Below are 14276 nucleotides of genomic sequence, written 5' to 3' on the forward strand. Positions count from 1 at the left end.
CCCGCCTTCGGGACGACCGCTGCCTTCGTCGGATTCACCCCTACACCCCCCTACCCCCTCCACAATCAACAACCTAACCCTTGCCGTAAGCCCGGATACCTCGCAACAACCCAGCAGCGAGCAGCGTCTGACCTTAACTCCGCGCAGAGTTCCGCAGGTGTTGACGCGACATTCGCAGACCGCTCCAGGTTTATCGAAAAATCTCTGATCGCTAGAGACCTGTAAAATTCGCGATTTCAAATCCATAAAGGATAGACTCCATGATCCTCTATGCACTCGTGCAAATTACATCTGCGGATTGGTCACCGACTCGTAACACCTGTTGACTGGAATGATCGTGATTCGCTAATTCTTCTGTTAAAGATTTTTTCACTGGCCCAGAGTCCTTCAGATAAACTGTGGCCCAATCACTGAAGCAAAATAATGTCAAAAGTATTTGGACTCTATCCTATCGCGAAATGAATCCGCGAATTTTACAGGTCTCTACTGATCGCATTTAAACAAGTTTCGTTCCATGGTTTCTTATCCAACGTGTAATTTTTTTTTGGAAAGTATAAAAGGCTAATACGGGTGTCTTCATGGATACTTTCAGGCACGCAGTACTGCACGTGGTGTAGGGACGTGCAGGGGGAAATGATAGGGTCGCCGCTACAAGAGTCTCAAAGAGGCACGTTATCGACGTGAAGACTGCACGCCAGTTATGTGCCTGGCGCGTAGAGGCGAAGAGGCGTGTGATGCGCGAGGCAGTTTCGCCCTTAGCGCCTCCGGGTGCCACCTTAAGGCTCGGTCTCACACGACCTATTAATTTTTTTTTTTTTCGTTTTTTTCCGCCACTAATTTTATTCAAGAACTATTTTCTAAAATTTTAACTCGATACCTTCAATGAATATTTTGTCCTTACACAAATATTTTAAACGGATTTCCATGTGGTGTAATATCATTAGTATAAAAATGCGTGCAAGTGTTCTTAATTATCGTCCCTTGCACGAGCTTTTACACCCATGATTTTACATGAAGTGAATATAAGTTAAATTATTTGTGGCAGAAAAAGTGCAAGCGAGATATCGAGTTAAAATTTTATAAATAGTCCTTAAAAATAGGTAATGCTGGAAAAAAACGGGGAAAAAATCAACATTCCGTGTGTGACTGAGCCTTCAGCGTCGGCCTCTCATGCCGAGTTGGTTATTTCACTATCTTGTCATTAAGGGCCCCGCCTACAAGTATTTCCTTATCCTAGGTTGACTCGCCGACTGCCCCCTGAAGCACGCTGGGATTGGTAATGGCGCGGTTGTGTGGGGGGGGGGGGGGAAGGGATGTGTCGGCAGCTTAGGGCGGGTACAGACTAGAACATTTCAACGGACAGAACATTGTTCGCGAACATGTTTGCAACCAATGTGGACGGGAAAACGAACATTTCCCCGTAACAAAAAATGTTCGGTTGTTTGTTCGGTTGCGATCCGATATTTGTCGGTTTTTGCCCGTCACATCAAAGGATGTTCGCCGTGGCTCGGATAACAGTCTGGAGGTCGCTGCGAACACTTCCTGCGAACATTCAGTTGTCGACGTGGAGCGGTGTTGTCTTCACGGAGTTAGTAGCGGTGCGTGACTCTTTTGTTATATGAGAATGGAGTGGTCCAAGGAAGATCAAATAAAACTGATAGATTTGTATAAACAACAAACAGTGATATGGGACCCAACAATGTTAATCATTTCAACAAAATTAGAAAACAAGACGCGTGGGAAGAAATCGGGGCCGAAATGGACAGAGATGTGGACGAATGTAAGAAGAAAATGGAGAGTTTGCTATCAGCATTAAGAAGGGAGAGGAAGAAAATGAAAGACACTGCTGGAACTGGAAAAGGTGGGTTCATTTCAGTTTTATTTTGTAAAGTGGATTCTTTTAAAACATTAGTACATTTTGATTACGTAAACAAAATTTTAAGTCGCACAAATTGTTCTACAAACAGTAATTTGTTACAGGAACTGACGAAATGTACAGAAGTTCCTGGTTCGCTTTCGAAAGTCTACGTTTCTTGCTGGACAAAAATAAACCAAGAAAGACAATTTCGACGGTAAGTACAAGTTGCTTGGTACCAAACGTTCATACTAAGCATATTCATCTTGCCACGTTACTTTCCCTTCTCGTGTAAAATACTCCGCCAACTCTTCCCTTACGTCAAGTACCGCATTCTTTGATCTGCGGGGAACCCTTGTAACTGGCAACAACGAACCCATATCTGTACCATCATCCCTCCAACGCCCGTGTATTACGTCTCCCGCTTCTTCATTATCAAATGTTCCCGGGGGTGTGTAAACTGTAGCAGATTCTGGTCTTTTTCTCAAGAAATTGTGAAGCAAGGCAACAGTCATTACAACTCGCTCAGCATTTTGTGGTTCTAAGAGAAGAGGTTTCCTCAGCACGCGAAAAACTGAAGATGCAATGCCGAACACGTTTTCCACAACCCTGCGAGTACTGCACAACCTGTAGTTAAAAATCCGTTCCTTTGTCCCTTTACAATGATAACCAGCATATACCTTCATAAGGTTGCCCGACAAAGGAAATGCTTCATCCCCAATAAAAAAATATGGGATATCTGTGTTTCTGTTCCTCAATGGGGCGGCGGGAGGAAGATGCAATGAGTTCGATGCAATCCTTTTGCCCAGCTCAGAATTTGCAAATACGCCACCATCCGATATTCGGCCTTGGCATCCCACATCTACAAATAAGAAATTGTAATTGGCATCTACCAAAGCAAAAAGTACTATACTGAAAAATCCTTTGTAGTTTATGTACTCGCTTCCACTATTCATAGGTGACTGTAATACAACGTGTTTACCGTCGAGCGCGCCTACACAATGTGGGAAATGCCACTTGCTTTCAAATTCTCTTGCTACTGCCGCCCATTCTTCTTCAGTAGTAGGAATCTGTAACAGATATATTCAGAACCACATGTAACGACCGGTTGTTATAATTCTCCTTTGACATTTATCCCATTTATTTCATTTACATGTTTATGTTTCTGCCTAACTCAGTGGCAACTAGTCCAATGAAGGGGACGCAGAAACATTATTATACACACGTATTTGACTTGAAATTTTGCAAAATGCAAGAATTACTGTTGTGTGGTGTAATAACAATTTAAACGATGTAGCTATAAAACCAGTGAAACATTATTTGGCTCAAACGATAATTTATTTATAGTTACTTATTATGACATTTTTCAGATGCGAGTAGAAAGCGAAGAGAGAGACGTAGAATGTGGTGCAGTTGGAGAATCAGCACAGGAAACTGTACCGAAAAAGAAGAAGCAGCGAGTCGAAGATGCACGTCTGGACAAAGCCTTTCATATATTGTCGTCCACCGCGAGTCAGCTTAACGATGATAAATAAATGTAGAAAATTACGTTAATAAATCTTTCAATTACACAGTACCGCAGAATAAGTCAATACTTACCTTAATGTAATCCTCAAGTCCTTCGATGAGAGCAGAACACACTTCAGGAATAACTGTGCTGATAGTCTGTTTTGAAATTTTAAATACATACTGAAGGCTGGTATACGAATCACCAGTTGCTAAAAAACGTAATGTCAATGCCAGTCTTTCTGTAATTGGAATTGCTTTTCTGAACGACGTATCTCTCTTACCAATTTTCGCTCCTATCAAATTGATCAACCACTCAAAATCTGATGGGTGCATTCTTGTAAAGTTCTTGTAAAGACCACTGACTGACTGAAAACTTAAGTCTGCCAACAAGTTCGAGCCACTATATGTTGTCCTACTTTCATACAGTTTTGTAATCCACCAACGGCGAGATTTCCTTCGCTTTTTAACCGTATAGTGAATGTAAATATATACAGCTGCTGCTACTTGCGCCTGTGTACTCATCGTGCCACTGCTAAGTACGGAATGGGTCACAGGGAACACACCTCGAACAATGTTCGCAAACAATGTTCTTTCGAAATCTGAACACTGTTCGTAAAATGTGTCGAACACTGTTCGCTGTTCTGTTCGCTAAAATGTTCTAGTCTGTACCCGCCCTTAGGTGACCTTGGAGGAAGAGGGGGTCGCACTTTGGCATAGTTCTGTAAAGTTAAAGGCGGATTTTTTTTATCTAGGAGGGGGAAGGGGAAGAAATATGTCACCATGATCTGGTGGAGGGTCACAAAGCCAGAATAGGCTCGAAAAAAAATACAAGCTAACACATAGGTGAGGGTTTGCATGTACTGCTGCATATTCAGAACTAGATTTCCAAAAGATTATTTCACAAAGCTCCGACAGTCGAAATTTTTAACAATAAAGTGAAGGTTTTAGTGCTATTTTCAGGACTGAGATACAAAATGCGACGAAGATAGTTCAGAGTGAGAAATGAGATTGTTGGGTGAAGAGATTCTCAGAAGTTAATAAAAAAAAATTTGTTTGTTAGAAATAATAAAACTTTAAAAATCTTCTAGTATTTAAGATTCGTAAGTGTTATCTTTAGGTTTATTTTCATACACATTTTACCAAAATTATTGTGCTATGTGTATGTATATATTATTGATTCAAACTATTAATTAGTTTCTTCTATCTGTCTTTCGACCAAAGGAAAATATTGACGGTTTAGTGAATTTTAACGAGATGGGCGGTAATTTAACAATATTCCTTGTCGAAAATCAGGTCCAAAGCCCGGGTTCAGTATTTTTTTCAAGACTTTTTCCGGTTTTATCGGAGCCGTTATCTTATATAATTTAAAATTTTTCTCCGCAAATGGAATGATTCTACAGTCGATGTAGCTGCCCTGGCAGCGAATTCTAGCGACGGGTGCGGAAAATACGTATGATTCGCGTCCATAAATGTAGTTGAAAACACAATTTGCGTATATATATTTATCGTTATTGGTATTATTTTTTAAGAACACTAAGTTAAATTTCGAGTCCGAGTTTCGTATTATAAGTGTATTTGCAACACGAGAACACATGAATTTGCTCGTTACGGAGGTCAGATAAAACACTCGCTCACATTTTATTTTTTTGAACAAATTTCAAAACAATAAATGCAATGCTTATGCAGGGTTAGTCTGAATTTTTCCGATAAACACCAGCTGTAAGTTCGTCACGAACATAAAAAGCTGAGAGCACATACGTGTTACGATCGTGTTTACTTTCCCAGGCTGGTACACGCCTGGGACGTGGAGCTGAACAACTAGTTTATTGCAGATGATAGCGAAATTTTTTTATATGAAACAATGAGCAAGAGGTTAATGTTCAACTGAAAAATTTTTCCACAACCACGCCGAAACTTGTTCATGTCGTAAATATATTTCATTCAGATAATAGGGAGTAACTTATTATTTTTCAATAAATGTTTTGTGGCGCGGAATTATTTTTATAAAAGTAGAATAATAATCCGCTAGGAAAAGCTTTTATTATTAATAAATATTTACTTCAAAATAACTTTTCAGATTAAGTTATAGGCTCAAATTAAAACAGTTTAAGGGGAGGAATGTGAACCAATAAGAGCCCCTCAACCCAAATAACTGTCGTTTCACAGAATACTAACTTGAAATTTTTTGTAAAAATACAATTTTTTTTGTTTATGTAAATATCTTACTTAACAAACATTGATCCCTGATTGTTAGCAGCACTCGCGTACAGGGTGTAGTGCGTGTTGCAAACCTGTCAGGCGTTATAGTTTTATCGTTCTAAATTTGGTTAAAGCATTTTCTCAAAAACGGCGTATTTTAAGGTACTAAATATGCTGTTTTTTTTACGTTTTATTCACTTAAACAATTGACATGTGTTTCATGTTCCATTTTAAATGCCTTCTCTTTTTTTTTTTTTTAGTAATAATAGAGTTGTTCAGCTTAAACTTCAAATAGGTATGTTGTGACAAACCTGCAGACTAGATTTTTCGGTGGAGTCTAGATTCGCCCTTTATAGAGACACGTTCGGATAAATGGACCTCCGACGTCCTAATGACATTAAAATGTATTTAACAATTTTTTTTTGGTGTAGCAAGAGCCGTAACACCCTACTCTGCCTCGATGAGTTTGTAATTTGATATTCACGCGAAATGTTCCTCTAAAGTGCCTGCCAGCTTATATGAAATTCTGAACTCTTCTGAATTATTCCCACATGTTCCATCTCCGTCGGGACGTCAAGATATGAACATTCTTCTAGCATAGTGTCAGTTGAAACGGGCGTGAGCCAGGATATTGTCGAGTTGAATCCTGAGCAGTTATTGCCTGAAACTACTGTCAAAAGTTCATGACGAAATGTTCAGGTTTACTTATAATCTACTTTATTCATCACTGTCGGGCACAGAGATATTTCCGGGGGGGGGGGGGTTGTTTTAAAATATTTTTTTTTAATTTAAAATTTGAACATGTTTATTAAAAAATACTTACATTACTATTGACACTGCCACTCTTACATATGAGCCTCCTGGAGTAGCTGTAAGCAACGTGACTTCTCACACAATAAAATACTGTCTTCACTGATATTTTAAAATTATTTTAATAACTTCGGAGGAAAATATGTCCCTCCTATCCTCCCTTCTTCTAGTGACCGCCAAGGATACTCGTTAAACTTTTAAAGTGAAGTAATTTTCATAAACTTCAAAGAAAACGCTTGTCGCATTTTTTTTCTTTCGTAATAGCTGTAGAAGTTATTATTTTAATATTTGGAGGAAGGGACGTTAATGCTACTAGGTAGTTACATCAATACATAATAAATGCCACCCAAGCTGAAAAAAGAACTCAGTTAAAAATCTTTCAATCTGAAGAAAAATCTTAAGTGGAAAAAATATGTTTTGTACACCAATTTCATTATAAATATAAGGCATAGTGATAAACTCCCTCCTCCCCCTAAAAAAAATCCGTTATGTATATATGTATATAGAATTATTTTCTAGGCCAAACTCAAATTTGCCAAAATTTTGACTGAAGACCTTTCGGCGCGGACTGATTCACTTATTTATTAAACTTCAGCTTTTTATCAAAACCACCAAAACATTTGCATTAGATGCACAAACGAGCATTTCCTCACTCACAAAATAAATTATGTTTAAAAAATTAGGAATAAACCAGGGGTTTTGCTGTGGAGGTATTGATCAAACAAACATTATCAAGACTACTCCTAATTTGTTACTCTGTGTTAGTTGTAAGGCGCTCGTTGAAAAAATGATAAATATAACAAACACTTATATTTAATGCACACGAAATATTTATTAAAAACTGAACTCATTTAATATTCTGCAAATGAAAATTGTTTCTGGTATCTGGCAAATAATAAAAAAAAAATGACAAAAAACTGTTTTAATGGAAAACCTCTTGGAAAAAATACATTGCGCGTGATTTGTCTCATTCAATTATCTTCGATGAATTCAACAATATACTCACGTAATAAAAATTGATTTTCATCTTCAAATCGAATATTTACTTCCTTTGCGAAGAATTAAAAACTAACAAATTTAAAAAAGCTTATTTTTAACTTATTGCTCCATATTTTGGCGAAAAATTCAAAAGCACTTTTTAAAGCATATAAAAAAGTACGAAAGTGTTGCTGCGTGTAATGTTCGGAAATGTTTGGTCTATACGACTGACATTTTTCATTACCTGGTGTCCTGTCCGAAGACACATATTACATGAACTGATCGGAATGTATTCTAAGTATCGAAAAATTAGACTTTCATGTTATGCATAGCGACAACGTATTCAATTCGTTCGATAGGCTCTGCAAGCGAGAAAACAACAAGGTAGAACTCGCGCATGCTCTTTTCTAAAAACTGGTTGAGCTATTATTTTATCGTGACCTTGAACCAAAACTCTACAACGCTTACAGCTGATACTATTATATTTTAATAACTGGATCATTCTTCTTTTATGGGCATACTACTGCATTATTTTTTTTTTAATTTCGCAAGCGTGGAATTTTGTTCGCTCTTGTCGGGCGTAAGCCGTTGCTTAAAACCGTTTTGAAAATTATTCCCGGACGGAATATCGCAGGCCCGTCCCCGATGACGTGCCGCTAATTCGCGCGACTCTGCTCCGCGCCGGAGCTGCCGGCTGCGAAGGAACTCCGTCAGTCGCCGACAGCTGTCCCGGACACTAATTGTCGTCAGAGAGACGTCGCGTGAAGTTGGGGGGGTTTAAGAGAGGGGGGGGGTGGGGGGGGGGAGAAGTGGGGAGTTGGGAGGGACTGACAGCTTTTGAATCTCTATGGCGATTAATTGTTTGTTCAACCGTCAAAACGGGGCTTGCTGCACGTAGGTAATAGTCTATGGAGCGGGCGGGCGTCTGTGCCGAATGAAGTTGAACTCGGCCACACCTCGACGACCATGGAACTAATAACCGCGAAAAAGCTTTCCTTCCCCTCATCCACAGCTCCGGACTAACATTTCAAACACGATACTCAGCCAGGATTCACTTCACGAGAAGACAGATTCATAAATAACTTCAACTTAAATAGTGTTTTAAGTTAAATAGTTCTTACTTGCTGATGACTCCACCACTTGAAAATAGTTGAGAATGGATTATTAGTTTACATGTAAACAAGGCTGGCGTTTTATTTTTCAAACTTTGGCTTCGAAGTGTGTAGAGGCGGATGCGATAGAAACAAAAAAAAAGAACAGCTTTATTGCTTTTCTGCCACAAATCTGTCGTCGCACCAGTCCATTAGACGGCAGAAAAAATGTGCAATATTAGTATTTTATTTATTTAAAACTTACAATTCCAATATTATGCCAAAAAAAACTTTTCTTAGCGTAAACATTATTGTCAGTTACTTTGAGTACACTTTTTAAAACCCTATCACTAAAAAAATAAAAACTAAAGACTAAGTTACTAAGTGGTTATAACTGTAAACGTGATTTGGAAAAATTCCTTTACTAATAAAGTTCAATGAATTTGCTTATCAATATAATTTTAATTTTTTTTCCTACTCCCAGGGTAACCAAAAAATTAAAAACTATTTCGAAATTCAACCGGGTCACCCTTGGTAGTGAACAAGACATCGCTAAAGCAGAGTTGTCAAAAAAAAAGAATGAGCGGCCTAAGGGCGCAAAAATTTACTAGCGTTCTCAAACAAATAATTTATTAGCCAAATATAGAAAAGCTATACGTGCAATTATCAACAGAGCATGGTCTTGACTGTTACATCCACTGAACGCACGCCTTAAAAGTTTATGTAGAAAACATTTGCGTATAAGATTCGCGTATACTAAACGGGACGCAAAAAATTGCTAATATGACTAACACCCACAACGCTCTAATACCAATTAACTTGCTAAACCTTTGACTAAAGTTTCATGTCTAAACTATAGAAAAAACTTAAACAGAAAACTGTAATTACTTTACCAAAAGAAACAACCATGTACAAAACTAAAATATATATATATATATATATATATATATATATATATATATAGTATATATATTATAAAGTCCAAAATAGAGTCCGTGGCTAGATATTTAAAAAAGATTAAAATTATTGACCCCTATAATTTACGTTCTCAAAAAACCCGCATAGGTCTGCAGTGCCATAAAAACATTACTGAAAAGTAACTCTCAACTCCAGCATTGAAACTTGGTGAAAGATTTATAACGTGAGTGTACTTTAGGCGCAATCGTCGCATGCAAACAGTTCACAGCCCTCACGATGTTACTTTTTCACCCTGCGGGAACGTGTGTGTGCAGATTAAATACAGTACGTCTCTTGCTTTCACGTACACAAAGTTTACTTAAAATTACGAGGACTCCTTACGAAATTACGCAACACCACACGTAACGATGCGCGGACAATTTATTACACAAAAGTTGGCAAGACAATCAAACGGGGGCCCACGCCGTACTGTTAAACGGATAAACGGACCAAACATTATTTGCGTACACAGACTGGGAATTGGTGACTGTGGCGAAACCAGATTCGTGAGATCGTTACTGCAGCCACCGGACACGTAAATGGCAAAGTGCAGTCTCGCGAATGCAAGTTACTGTCGCAGAACATTTTTCCTGCATTTAGTAGCCTACCTGCGGTTTGGAGCCGATGCCAGCGGACTGATTATTAACGCACGTTTTGCGACACAAGACACGGTAAACACCGAAGGTTGTTGTGATTACAAGCTGCGTGATTACGAACACAAAATTTTTCGTTAAACTCATTCTGACGGTACATACGATACAGTATGTACCGTACGAAGAACACACATTTCGGAAGGTATTTATCTCACCGGTGCTACGATATACACCACGTATGTATCAGTCGGTGGTGTGAATCGAGTAATAGGTTAGCGATGTAATTTAACTATAATAAGTATTAAATAATGTGATATTTTATTGGCACGATTTTCTTTTTGTTGTGGCTGGGACTGTAGAGGAGCCAAAACCTATTAACAATGAAATTTAACGTTAACAATATTGTGAACCAATAGGCCGCCTCCAACTTAGGTGAGTTTTTATTACGTTTATTATTATTACGTTCGTTCCTACTGTTAATCCTTTGTTCCGGTTTGTTAGGTTAGGTCAGCTACATTATAAATACTTTAAAACTAAACAACCATTAAAATTCATTTTATTATTTTTAATGTCCGTTCAGTTTCAAAGTATTTATAATGTAGCTGACCTGACCTAATCTACCTTTGTCCCGTTTTGTTAATACAGGTCAGTTACATTATAAATACTTAAAACTATACAACAAGTAAAATAAAGTGATATTATTTTTAATTTCCGTTTAATTTGAAGTATTTATAATGTAACTAACCTTACCTAATAGAAAATTTCTGTTATTTAGGCATTCACGCGCACACGGCAAAATATAAAATGGCGACGGTCGAATGATTACATAGGTCTTGTATTGCAAAATAAGAACGGCGATATCTCCAAAAGTAATTGGAATTTCTTATCTCCGCAGGCGGTTAAGAAAAGAGGACGTAAAAGAGCATATAATGAAAGTTATTTCAGATTTGTACGATTTTTTTTGTTGCTAATCCGTACACTACATATTTACCTAAAATATAAAAAATAAGTATATATATTTCATTATCAGTGAAACATTTTTTTTAAAACGTATATTCACTGACACAGAGGTTTATTTAACGGACACGTTACTAATTCAGTGTTTGCTGGCCCTTTTAACGTCACAGATTTATACCGTGACTCACAAGTCACGCGGGTCATAAGCAAACACACCCAGGACGAGCCCGCTGGGACAGGAAAAAAAAAAATGGGAGCCGAGTTCTGTACCTTGCTGGTCGTAAGAGTTGACATCGTAGCTGCGGGACCGCCGCGAAACGCACGGTAGTGGTTAAGTCCTCCAAAACGGTCCAAGCGCCACGAGTGATTCTTCAGCTGCGTCGTCCAAGTTACCGCCGGGGGACACAGCATCCCGCCACGCCGTCCGACAACAATGCCACGCCACGGCGCGAACCGCTCCGAGATCAACACCGGTCGCGACAGCCGCGCCTCACAGCGGCGCAGTACGCAACTAGTTTTAAAACGCCGGTAAATAAAAAATATCGTTGCCCTCAGAGAACTAAACACGTTAGAAAATGAAATTAAAGTAGCCAAAACAAAAGCGTTACCAAAAATAAACTCTAAAAATTAAAAACGCAAGTTAAAAACTAACTGCCAGAATTTAAAGCTACAGTGTTACCAACCTAAACGAAAAATCTCTAGACCTAGTACTTTTGTAAAAAGGCTTTTTTTCCCCCCTTTAATTTTTTTTTTAAAAAGGTACAAAAATAATTAAAGTGAAACTAAAAACAGGGTCAGACAGTGGAACCCGTAACGCCCACTGGGTGGCCAGCTTTGCATCATTGCGTGGTGACAGGGTGAAGCAGTTTTTTTTTGTTCCGAAACATTGAAACATTGCCTGCAGTGTAGTGCTGGCGCCGGGGAAACAGTTTCAAATGGCTGGAATTTATTCAATTGTTGCCGACCTCTGTAGCGCAGTCGGATGCACACCGGCTTACGGTGCAAGGGGCTCTGGGTCCGAGTCCTGGCTACGCCACGGGTGTGACATATAGGCCTACATACTGATATTTGATTACGATTTGATAACGAAGTTCGAACGAGGACAAACTGATCGTTTTACTGTTGGCGACAAGCTGTGGGTTACTTATATATATATATATATATACACTGTCCTGATGTTTGTTTCCAGTGAACTCTTCACCAAGTCAGCCGATTTCGATGAAAATTGGCATTTATGTGTAATTTTTTTCCAACTTGAGAGATAGGATAGTTTTTATTTCGATTAATGGTCTTAATAATTTATAATTAATAATAAACTGATTATCAATGTTGATTGGTGTTTAAGCGCGGGAAACAGTGGGTACTTCGTCTCCATGACATCGTTGCGTGCTCGAGAGTCGGGAAACCATCGGTGCTATTCGTGTTTTCTTCGGTACATTACAAAGCATTGTATTAAGTTTTTGTCAAAATAATTAATTTTCTTTTTATTTCATTTTATATAACTGTAAATAAGAGATTTGGTCTCATCCCCCCCCCCCCCCCAATTAATACAACCGTGCGAAGTCGGGTCGGGCAGCTAGTATGTGTGTGTGTGTGTGTGTGTGTGTGTGTGTGTGTCTCTCTCTCTCTCTATATATATATATATATATATATATATTACGTAAGTGGCTGTGATTAACGTAGTCAGGCATCATTTTCACAATGTTTTTTTTTTCTCAGCCACTACTCTCATGCCTACTTGGGTTCCTTAAACACATTATATTTATTGTCTTTGACACTAATCTCTAGCTTCGAACCGGAAACACCCCCCTCCTCTTTCCCAGCGTACACGATCAGAGTTCAGTGAATCATCACTAATCGGGTATGCAACCCATTGTAGCTCGTTATATCTGGCACTCTGCCATTAAAGTCCTGACTTGAGTGCGTCTCTGCTACCATCACTTCCCTTCTTTTGCTCTAGCTACTAACACAGGTGACTCTGCTCTGAACCGTTGCTCCTACCTTTGAATATATATACTGTATAGAAGTCGCGAGTGGATAGGATTTACTCTACGTATGATGAGCAGCTTGGGAACTTCACCGCTGCAGTGCGCTGCCGTAACGCCCTGTGTCGTCTTAGTTGTTATTTACACGTTAGAGCGCAGAACTGTCGCCCGCTGTCATTCCCCGCACCCCCCACCCATCATTCACTGCAGCTCAAGTTCGTTCAACGGGAGGGGGAAGGGGTGTTTGAAGAGTTTGACACTTGTCCGCTAGGGACCACCACAAGTCGATGCCCTAGAGATGGTGGCGATTGCGGCGGTGAATTAACCAACTACCTCAAAACCGTATTAGAAATTTTAACCTGGGCTGGCGACTTCTATACAGTATATATATATATATATTCAAAGCTCCTACACAAGTCCCGGTGACCCCTCACCTACACTCGGGGCCAGCGAAGGAGGGACCTCCACGAAGGAGGTGAACTGCTACACGTCTCGCGGGGTGACGATGATAACACACACTCTCGCACGCCCACGCTACCGTACAAATATATGTATAATGTTGGTATGTATGACTGATAAACTCCGACACCGTTTTGACCGGAAAGCCTTCATTTCATAGACGAGAGAGCCACGCCTGAAGTTCCCCGAAGTTCATGCTCGCTTTTTTTTTTCTCGTTCTATCTCATTGTATAAACCGGTGTGGCATTAAATTTTGCTGTCGATTAGAATAGGTTAGCTACATTATAAATACTTTGAAACATTGTGGATGGTTAGTTATATTAGGTAAGTATTGCTACATTAAAAATACTGTAAAATCGTTTTATGGTTGCTTAGCAAATAACCTTTTTAATATGTAGCTATCCAGGGCTAGGAAACCGTTTACACGATTTCACAGTATCTTTAATGTAGCTTTCCTAACCAAATCAACCGTCCACAATGTTTTAAAGTATTTATAATGTAGATTTAAAAAAAAACCGAAGATGCACGATTGGGGCGTTTGGCTCGCTCGTCTGTGAAAAGAAGGCTTCCCGTTTTGACCGATCGCCATGAAAGTTGGCATATCGAAGTGTTTTTTTTTTTTTGTAACTCACCGCTAGAAAGCGCTGCAGCCCATAAAATTATAAACCGTTCAACCTTATCTCCGTGAAGATTGGTATTCTATACATAGTTACGCTCATCACTGACTCACTGACTGACTGTAACGCTGTGAGACGGTGCCTGCCTGCAGAATGCCACCAGGCCGGCACTCTGCAGGTAGCCGCACTTCTGTTTTACACACAGCCAACACTTTCGTAATTTTTAAATCTTTTAAGAAGATAGTTTGTATTTTTCACCAAACTAT

The 14276-nt window shown here is 39.1% G+C and overlaps 1 long non-coding RNA gene across 1 annotated transcript; it reads left to right on the forward strand.

Annotated features, from left to right (window-relative positions):
* The first annotated feature begins 1341 nt into the window (after positions 1 to 1341).
* LOC134538039 (uncharacterized) lies at positions 1342 to 3825 on the forward strand. Its single transcript, XR_010076080.1, has 3 exons — positions 1342 to 1861; positions 1981 to 2072; positions 3226 to 3825. It is a non-coding gene; the product is annotated as an uncharacterized LOC134538039 (long non-coding RNA).
* Positions 3826 to 14276: the final 10451 nt, after the last annotated feature.

Source organism: Bacillus rossius, chromosome 13 (genome assembly GCF_032445375.1).
Source record: "Bacillus rossius redtenbacheri isolate Brsri chromosome 13, Brsri_v3, whole genome shotgun sequence".
Lineage (NCBI taxonomy): Eukaryota > Metazoa > Arthropoda > Insecta > Phasmatodea > Bacillidae > Bacillus > Bacillus rossius.